The sequence below is a fragment of the Otolemur garnettii genome, unplaced genomic scaffold, assembly GCF_000181295.1.
Source record: "Otolemur garnettii isolate 467f Iridium unplaced genomic scaffold, OtoGar3 scaffold00141, whole genome shotgun sequence".
Classification (NCBI taxonomy): domain Eukaryota; kingdom Metazoa; phylum Chordata; class Mammalia; order Primates; family Galagidae; genus Otolemur; species Otolemur garnettii.
In genome coordinates this window covers 35,790-45,154 of record NW_003852536.1, presented here as the reverse complement: position 1 = coordinate 45,154, position 9,365 = coordinate 35,790, and the positions used below count along the sequence as shown (strand labels likewise).

General features: G+C 42.9%; 1 protein-coding gene and 1 pseudogene across 1 annotated transcript in view; one reads left to right on the top strand and one right to left on the bottom strand.

The window, feature by feature from the left end:
• Positions 1 to 9,365, top strand: part of THEGL (theg spermatid protein like) — a 39,159-nt gene that overhangs the window by 3,934 nt on the left and 25,860 nt on the right. The gene's annotated exons all lie outside the window — the stretch shown is intronic.
• Positions 4,434 to 5,590, bottom strand: LOC105887874 (annotated as a pseudogene).

Sequence of the window (9,365 nt, the reverse complement as noted above, 5' to 3'; positions counted from 1 at the left end):
CCACGTCTGGCATATGGGACTGGTGCCCGACCCTTTTGAGCCACAGGTGCCGCCACCACTTTTCTTTTTTTAACTTTTGTTTTTGGAGACAGAGTTTCACTCTGTTGCCCTGGGTAGAGTGCCATGGCATAATCATAGCTCACAGTAACCTCAAACTCCTGGGCTCAAGTGATCCTCTGGCCTCAACCTCCTAAGTAGCTGGGACTACAGGCAACTGCCACCATGCCCCACCAGTTTTTCTATTTTTAGTAGAGATAGGGTCTTGCTCTTGCTCAGGCTGGTCTCCAGCTCCTGAGCTCAAGGGATCCTCCTGCCTCAGCCTCTCAGAATGTTAGGGTTACAGGTGTGAGTCACTGTGCCTGGCCCTTTCTAGGCTTCTTTCCTCTACACCACTGAAGCTGCCTTTCTCTTCACTGCCTCCCCTGTCATCATTCATGGAGATTTCATATCCATGTGGATGCTCCATTTGGCTCCTCAGTTCTTTGGCCTGATCACTTGGAACGATCTTGTTCTTCACCCTATCTTCAGTACCCACTACCTTAGCCCTTGTCACTTGCTATACTATTCCCAGAATCTCTATTTAAAGCATTCTAATCTCTAACCCTGTCCTATCTTTGCAGCTCATTCTTCCATGAATTCTTATCAAATTTTCAGCCTCAAAGGGACTTCTGAACCACTGATTCTACTAACCTTTCATTATGTATCACTACCTTATGTGCATCTGTGCGTCCTTATACACCCTGTATTCTATGGAGCACCAGTGGAATCACTCGCTCCCCCTCTGTTATTCTTGCCTGGTTAAATCCTGCAGTTGTGAAAACAGATAATGACCAGAGAAAGGCAAACAACTATGCTGATTGGTCTTTGATTTCATGCCTGGAACTTCAAGTGGGCTATCAGTGATGCTTGGTGACCAGGACACATTTTCCCAGTCAATTTGTTTCCCAGATATCCCAGAAATTATGGATAGTGCTCTCTTTCCTGAAACCTCCTCCCTCTGTCCCTCCTTCCCCACTCTTTTTTTTTAACTGGAAAATATTTTAATATATAATAGACAAATAATTAGTATCTAGGATATATATTTTTTAAAACTTGTATAAATCATTAACAATAGAAAAAAATAACCCAAGGAAATATATATAACTTAAAAGCAGCTATTTTCATACTACAGGGAATAAAAATGGACAATAAACATGAAAATATTCAATCCTAGTAATCAAGGAAATAACTAGTTTTAAAATTTTGTTATTTTGGGTGGCGCCCATAGCTCAGTGAGTAGGGCGCTGGCCATATACACAGAGGGTGGCAGGTTTGAACCCAGCCCAGGCCAACTAAACAATGACAACTGTAACAACAACAACAAAAAATAACATTGTGGTGGGCACCTGTAGTCCCAGCTACTTGGGAGGCTGAGGCAAGAGAATTGCTTAAGCCCAAGAGTTGGAGGTTGCTGTGAGCTGTGATGCCACAGCATCTGTGACACAGTGAGACTGTCTCAAAAGAAAAGAAAAAATTTGTTATTTTATGCCATCACAATGGCCAAAAATAATAAATCTGATAATGCCAAGTGTTGGAAAGATGTGGGGAAATAATTCCCATGCAATACTGGTGGAGCATAATTTTTAACAGCCTCTTTAAAAAGCAATTTGCTCATATTTTTGGTAAAGTTGAACATGAGCATGCTTTAGGAAGTAACAGTTTGTCTATAGGTATACATAGAGATACTTTCCTCCTCACTCTTAACTAATAATCTTGCTTTTTATCCCCCTGCCTAGAACAGATCATAAAAGATCTTCATATCACCATGAAATCTACCAAACTACTGGCATTTACATATATATATACATTCTACCTTTTCTCCTGTTAATAATGGGTGAATTATCCTTGCTCCTAGTAAAAGCCTCCATCTATATGTCGGATTCTGTTCATATAACTACTTTTTTTTTTTTTTTTTGATACAGTCTCACTATGTCGCCCTCAGTAGAGTGCTATGGCATCACAGCTCACAGCAACCTCAAACTCTTGGGCTTAAGTGATTCTCTTGCTTCAGCCTCCCAAGTAGCTGGGACTACAGATGCTTGCCACAATGCCTGGCTATTTTTTGGTTGTAGTTGTCATTGTCATTTAGCAGGCCAGGGCTGGACAAAACCTGCCAGCCTTGGTATATGTGGCTGGAGCCCTACTCAGTGAGCTATGGGCACTGAGCCCATGTAACTTCTTCTAATTTTTTAATTTTCTTTTTGGATACAAGGTCTTCTTTTTTTGCACAGGCTGCAGTACAGTGGCACACTTATAGCTCATTAAAGCTTTCAGTTCCTAGGCTCAGGAGATCCTTCCACCCAGCCTCCTGAGTAGCTGGGATGGGACTATAGGTGTGCACCACCATGCCCAGCTGATTTTTCTATTTTTTTTTTTTTTTTTTTTGTAGAGATGGAGTTCTCACTATGTTGTCCATGTGCCATCTGACTTAAGGTCTCTGCTTCTAAAATTAGCTTCTCTGCTTCTAAAATTAGCTTCTCTCTCCTGTGTCACTGTATTCCTCTCTCTAGTAGATCATTTCCAGGGCACACAAACATGCACACTAATTCCTATTTCAAAAAAACCCTAACTTCCTTTAATCCCAGGTACCTTCTAGGTACCCTATTTCTCTGCTTTGCTTTAGAGGAAAAACGAATTGTCTATGAGTCCTTATCTCCATGTGCTCTTTCCCCATTCTCTTGAGAACCACTTAAAATTTAGCTTTCATCCCCTCTACTGAGCCGAAACTGCTTTTGCTGATGTCACAATGACCCCTGCTTTGCCAAATTCAATGGCTAATTCTTCATCCTCATTTTACTCATTTGATACCTTCATACCTTACTTCTTAGAAAGTCTTTCTTAATTTGGCTTCCAGGATACCACTGCCTCATCAATTGTTCTAACTCAGTTTCCTTTGCTGAATCTTCCTCTTCCCAGCCTTTAGGTTAAAGTGAGTGATGGTTTAGTCTGCTCAGATCTTCTTGAACTTTCCTTATTCCCTGGTGTTGTCATCAGTTCCATAGTTTTAATGACAATTCTGGTAACTTCTTGAATTATCTCTATGCTCAGTTTCTCCCCTGAACTCCAGAGTTTTAAAAGTAGTTATCTATTTTCTGTTCCTGAACATGTTAGGTATGTGAAAATGAAATGTGTCCACAACTGAGCTCTTTCTTCCAAACCCAAACTTGTTTTTCCCTTGTTGTTCTCTGTTTCAGCAAATGCTGCCACTATTTATTTATCCAGGTTTCAAAAAAACTTGGAATCATTTTCGACACCTGTTTTCTCTTATACCTTGCCTTAGACCATTAGCAAATTCTAACTTTTATCCAGATTCTGACTATGACCATTTTTTAATACCTGTAGCCTTGCTCAGGCCTGTAATCCTAGCATTCTGGGGGGCTGAAGTGGGTGGATCACCTGAACTCAAGAATTCTCGAACAGCCTGAGCATCTGTACTAAAATAGAACAACTAGCTGGATATTGTAGCAGGTGCCTGTAGTCCCAGTTACTTGGGAGGCTGAGACAAAGGGATAGCTTGAGCACAAGAGTTTGAGGTTGCTGTGAGCTAGGATGTCAGGGCACTCTCCTGAGGGTGTCAAAGTGAGACTCTGTCTCTAGTTAACTAGTGGTTTGGTGAACCACATTAGTTCATTTTAAGAAACATAACCAAGTACTAGAAAGGTTGAAGCCTTGAGGCCCTATGCAAAGAATTCCCCAAGTCTATCATCTGTTCCAAACAAACTGGCTAGACACTGGAACATGTAGGAGCCTTTATCTTCTTACAGGGCCTAACTATCATAAAAGTGTCACTAACACCCTGAAAATGATTTTCTCAAACATACAATAACCCTGGAACTATGAATTCAATATTCAGTTACCAAGTATTTAAGAAAAACAGTCCAGAGTATGATATTGAATTTGGAGGTGAGATACAGAGCGTGCCTTAGTACACTCTATAATAATAATTTCTAGAACCTTGCAGTGCTGCCAACGCTCATGGGGCCCAGTTTCTCTTAATATTTAGAAGCTTAAAACTATTAAAGCATGCTTTAGAAAACAAATTGTGAGAAAATACTTAAAGATATGATTATTAGGCTTGGCGCCTATAGCTCAGTGGCTAGGGTGCCAGCCATATACACTGGAGTTGGCAGGTTCAAACCCAGCCCGGGCCTGCCAAACAACAATGACAATTACAACAAAAAAAGTAGCCAGGTATTGTGGTAGGCACCTGTAGTCCCAGCTATTTGGGAGACTGAAGCAAGAGAATTACTTAAGCCCAAAAGTTTGAGGTTGCTGTGAGCTGTGATGCCATGGCACTCTACCAAGGGCAACATAGCGAGACTCTGTCTCAAAAGAAAAAAGAAAAAAAATATATATGTGTGTGTGTGTATATATATGTGGTTATTAAATCTCCATTACTTACTTGCATTGTTCTTTTCCTGAGTGGTATCTGCATCAGTGTTAAAGCTGACAGACTGTCTGAATTTTTGCTGCTGTCACCTAACTTTTTAAGCCTATTTAAACGTTTATCTGCTTCTCTGAGTCCATATTTCTATTAACCGCAGGAGCAGGCGCAGGTAGTCCCACTCTGGATTTAAAGGCACTGGTTCCCCATCTTGCACAAGTCTAACACTTGCAGAACTCATTATTTCCTTAAAAAAAAAAAATCTCCGTAGTAACAAGACATTTCTTCTCCAGGTTCAATATCTTTTAGAGCCTCACATATGCTGTATCTCGACCAGTTGACAGAAACTTACAATTAGGTCTACAATCATGGTTTATATAAACACAGCAGGACCAAGCCAGAATTGAGCACAGTTTTTCCTTGTGGAATACATGACACTGAAGTCGTTTTCTCCATGTCTAAGCACGTTCTCCTCAACTTCTCTGAAAGTTGGGCAATACAACCTACCAGTAATTCTTATTTTGTCATTTCATTTCCACTCTCTTGTTGCAACTATTTTGGCTCCATTTTGTTCTGATGAGTATCTATTACATGGCAATATTTCAAATCCACCGTCAGGTGCAAATATCCACAAGTAATACATGTATGCTCCTTGCATAATTTCTCCTGCATTTTGCTCTTGTTGAGAAAATAGTGTGGCGCCCATTCGCCAGAAGTCAAACATGAAGGCTTTCTCCAAGTGTTCATCTTTCTGAAAACATTCAATTACTTCTTTTAGTTCTTGCCTTCCTTTAATAGGCCGAAAACTCACAGGGTTGTTGAGAGGAGAACTGTCAGATTGTGAAAAATGCCTCGCGCTTCTCAAAGGAAAAGCACTAGTATTCATTTTATGTGTTTGCAAACCTAAATAGGGATCAAGAACCAAACTGGTGCTCCGTCATCATGTTCACAGAGTTCACTGGTGGACAATCTAGAAGGTGGTCCATAACGATCCTTCAGATCTTGAATTACCACTGCATACGCTTGAGCTCCACTCCACCGCTTTCCGCCAGCCTTCAGGGCGTCCTGCCGTGTGGGCTGTAATTATGACTGATTCTGCTGATGGTCGTTAGACGACTTGCCTCCATTTCTCCTGCCACGCACCACCATGTTCTTGGATTCTCCCAACCACTTTGTGCCCATAGACAGGCCGGGAACCCGCCTCAGGCGCACTTAGTCGCTGTCTTCTAATGGCTCAGAGAATTTTGACTTTCTCCCCTTCACCTCACGCGCGGCCGCGGGGTCCGATAAGCATCCTTAGGCTTCAGCGCGGTGCCGCCTTGTTCCCTGCGCGTCCTCACCTCATGGTCGCCGAGCCTCGCTGGCCGCATCGCAGACGCGGCGCCGCCCACTGTGAGCCCCTGCTACTCCGCTCCGGTTGGGTGGAAGGATACGAAAAGGAGTTCCACGCGCCGGAAGGCGGAGGGACACCACGTCGGAAGGACACCACGCCCGCGGCCCGACGCGGCTTCCACAGGGTTCTGTGAAGGAAGAAGGAGAAGCGCGAAAGGGCAGTAAGTTCTCCACTGGGTGATCCCAATGGTGGAGGTGTTACAGGAAACGGAAGACCAATGGAGAGAAAGTCTTACCCGACACAACTGTGCTTCAAAGAGGAAGGCCTTTATTTGCAACTGGCGGAGCAGTAGCGGAACTACAGTCCAACATGGCTGACCTCCTCCCCGGCCTGCTTCCTCCCTGGCCTTTTTATAGGGTTTACAGAAAGGCAGACAAAGGAATTATTATATTGTCCCTCATTGGGGGTTTCAAAGCATAAGCAGGGATTTAGGTAAAGTTTCAGGAAGTTAATCTTTTACAAAGAAGCTGTGAGGAGGGCTGAATCTTCATGAGCAACCCTTGCGGAGATATCAGCAAACCGCAAAAACTTATGACATTTCAGATTAAGACATAATACTTAAAGGTTTCCTCCCGTAGAGGGACAAAAAGCACGATTTGTGGGCAAAGGAGTGGTTGCCATGACTTCACTTGTGGCTAGTCAAGTCTCTCACCTGTGTTTCTACATTGGCTTCCAGAGTGGTCCATCTGCTTCTCCTGTGCCTCCTGCAGTCCCTTGACTATTGCAAAACCAATGTCTTTCCCTCAAAGTCCTTCCTGAGGCTTCCCATTGCTCTTAGAATAATCCCAACTTTTTGCAGGACTCCCGTCCTAGAGCTTCCTAGGCTCTCTGAACTCATCCCTACCCTACTTCCTCTGGCTGCTCTCTCTAGGTAAGCCAGTCACACTGGCCTTTCTGTCCCTCCAATGGCCAGTTCCTGCACCTGTCCTGCTTCAGAATCTGCATGTGTGGTTCCTTCTGCCTGGGATGCTAGAATCATCTAGTTTTTCCAGTTTGAATTGAAATCTCACATTGTTGTTGATTGGCCTTGTGGAGGGACTTGTCCTTTTTCTGTCTCTGTCGTCCCACCCCCAAGCAAATCCCTGTCCTGCTCTCTCATCTCTTGCTCAAATGACCTTGAACTAGGGCAGTGGGGAGCAGGCTAGGGAGCTGTGCCTAGAAGGAAGAATGGGAAGTAGTGACAGATCAGAGAGCTTCCTGTGGCATATCAAAGAACGTCCCTATGTTCATTTGTATAGTCACATCCAATATCTGACTGGACTGCCCAATGGTGTACTTAAAAACCTTAAAAATATAGGTCTTATTGCAGTGTGTTAAAGAGCACCTCCCAACATAGAGCAAAACATCCTAAAATATTCTTAAGGCATTTCTCTTCCCAAGTCCCTGTCATCATGACAGCTAGTCCTCAAAAATATCTTCCTTATTTCACTCAAGCTCCAGCCTACCTTTCTCTCACCCAGTTGCATCCCCACTGATCAGCCCCAGATCTGTTCTGTTCTTCTGGAAAGTGCTACTTGCCTGTTCTTTGTAGGCCATCTATACCCGCTTCGGTACTCAAACGTGGACTTTTTAGAAGGCAGGGCAGAGAGCGAGGTGGAAGATTGTTTCACTCTGATGTTCCCTCCTTAAGGTCTTAGAGAATGATGTATTAATACTTCCACAAGCGACGGGTACTCCGCTTTCTGCCAGCAGATGGCAGTCTTACCACAGAAGACTTGGAGTGCGCGCCACGCACATTGGCTGCAGCTGCCGGGTTTGTGTGCCGCAGAATGAAATGCAAACGCTGAAAGGGAGTAATGTAACCATAATGCTCTGATTTATCTCTAGAGAGAGATTGATTATCTTGCTCCAAAATCCTTCGGGGCTTCTTCCTATCGCCCTTGAATAGCAGCAGAACTCTTCCAGGGCTCATGGTGTTCTGGTCCAACCACAAATCCTCCCTCTGTCCTTTCCTTGTTCCCTTCCCTCCAGCCACCGTGACCGGCTGGCTTACTGATTCTGCCTCAGGCCCTCCCTCTCTGCTTTCCCTTTCTCTTTGCAGATAAGCGCATCTGTGGCATTTTTTGGTCTTTCTACTGTTTAACTGCCATTTTCTCCGAAAGGCTCTTCTGGGTCTGCTTTTCGTAAAGTAGGCGCCCCTTTCCTTCTGCCTTGCCAGCTACATAACACGGATTTATTTTTCCCCTAGCTTTTACAAGTGTCCGAAGTTACTTGCGACGATAAGCTGCGTGATGGTAGGGCAGGGACTTTAACCCTCTTGACCCTTCTCTATTTCGAAACTTAAAAACAAAGTCACTCTTTAGATTGACTCGATAGTTATTGAGCTTCTACGTGTTTAACATCATCTGGTCTTATCTTTAAGACAACCCCTTTGAAGTAAGAACTGTTTGTGTCCCATTTTTGTAGACAAGGAATCTGAGACTCAGTACTTTGTCCCCTGGCTTGGAGTGGTGGGACCAGCATTCAAAGCCAAATCAGTTAATCCAAAACCTATGAGTGACTGCAATGAATAGACAGGTTGGGCCAGATTGTCCTCAAATGGGAGCACTGCTGTTACTTTCTATGAAAGAGGGAGCTGGGGAATATTTTGGGGGCTAGGGAGTGATATTTGGAGTTAGGCTACAGGAAACTTGGCCATGCAGGATAGGTTGAACTGAAGTATTCTTCCCTGGCTCCAAAGAAATTTGAATGTTTGGACATTGCTGTGCTCACGTCATGGCTCCAGACACATAACTAGAGAGTTCAACTTGATCATACACTTAATAGAAGAGGAGGCTAGATGCTGTTGGAAAGAGCATTGGCCTAGGAGGCAAGAAACTTGAATTTCCTGCTGGTTTTGTCATAGCTGTACATCTGTTTCTTTTCTAATGAAATCAGGTGTTCAGATGGCCCACGACTATGAGAGCCCCTAGTGTTGACTGTATTTTATTTTTCTTCTTCTTATTATTTTTGAGACAGAGTCTCACTTTGTCACCCTTAATACTACTGCTTAACTGGACAGAACAAAATTTGCCAAAGTGTGATTACCACATATTCTAGAATATAAGGAAATTTAAAAAACTGTTTTTGCCACTTTGAATATGTAAGTTTCTAGGGATTAAAGTTCAGATGCACAAGGATTTATTTATAATTGTACTCTAAACATTAAAATTAAATATTAACATATTAAACTAAAAATAACATTAAAATAAATGGCAAAATGTAGAAAAGTATTTCTTATTCCAAATGTCATATTTCATGGAAAAGAGTGTTATTTAATGTTTTTCACATGCATATTTTACATCACTGGGAGTCACTTTTTGAGTAATTTAACACATTTTTCAGGGCACACCATTTTTATCTCTTAAGTTATTTGGGATAGAAATTTTCTTTTCTTTTTTTTTTTTTTTTGAGACAGAGCCTCAAGCTGTCCTCCTGGGTAGAGTGCCATGGCATTATAGCTCATAGCAACCTGCAACTCCTGGGCTCAAGCGAGTCTCCTGCCTCTGCCTCCCAAGTAGCTGGGACCACAGGCGCCCACCACAACGCCTGGCTTTTTTTTTTCTTTTG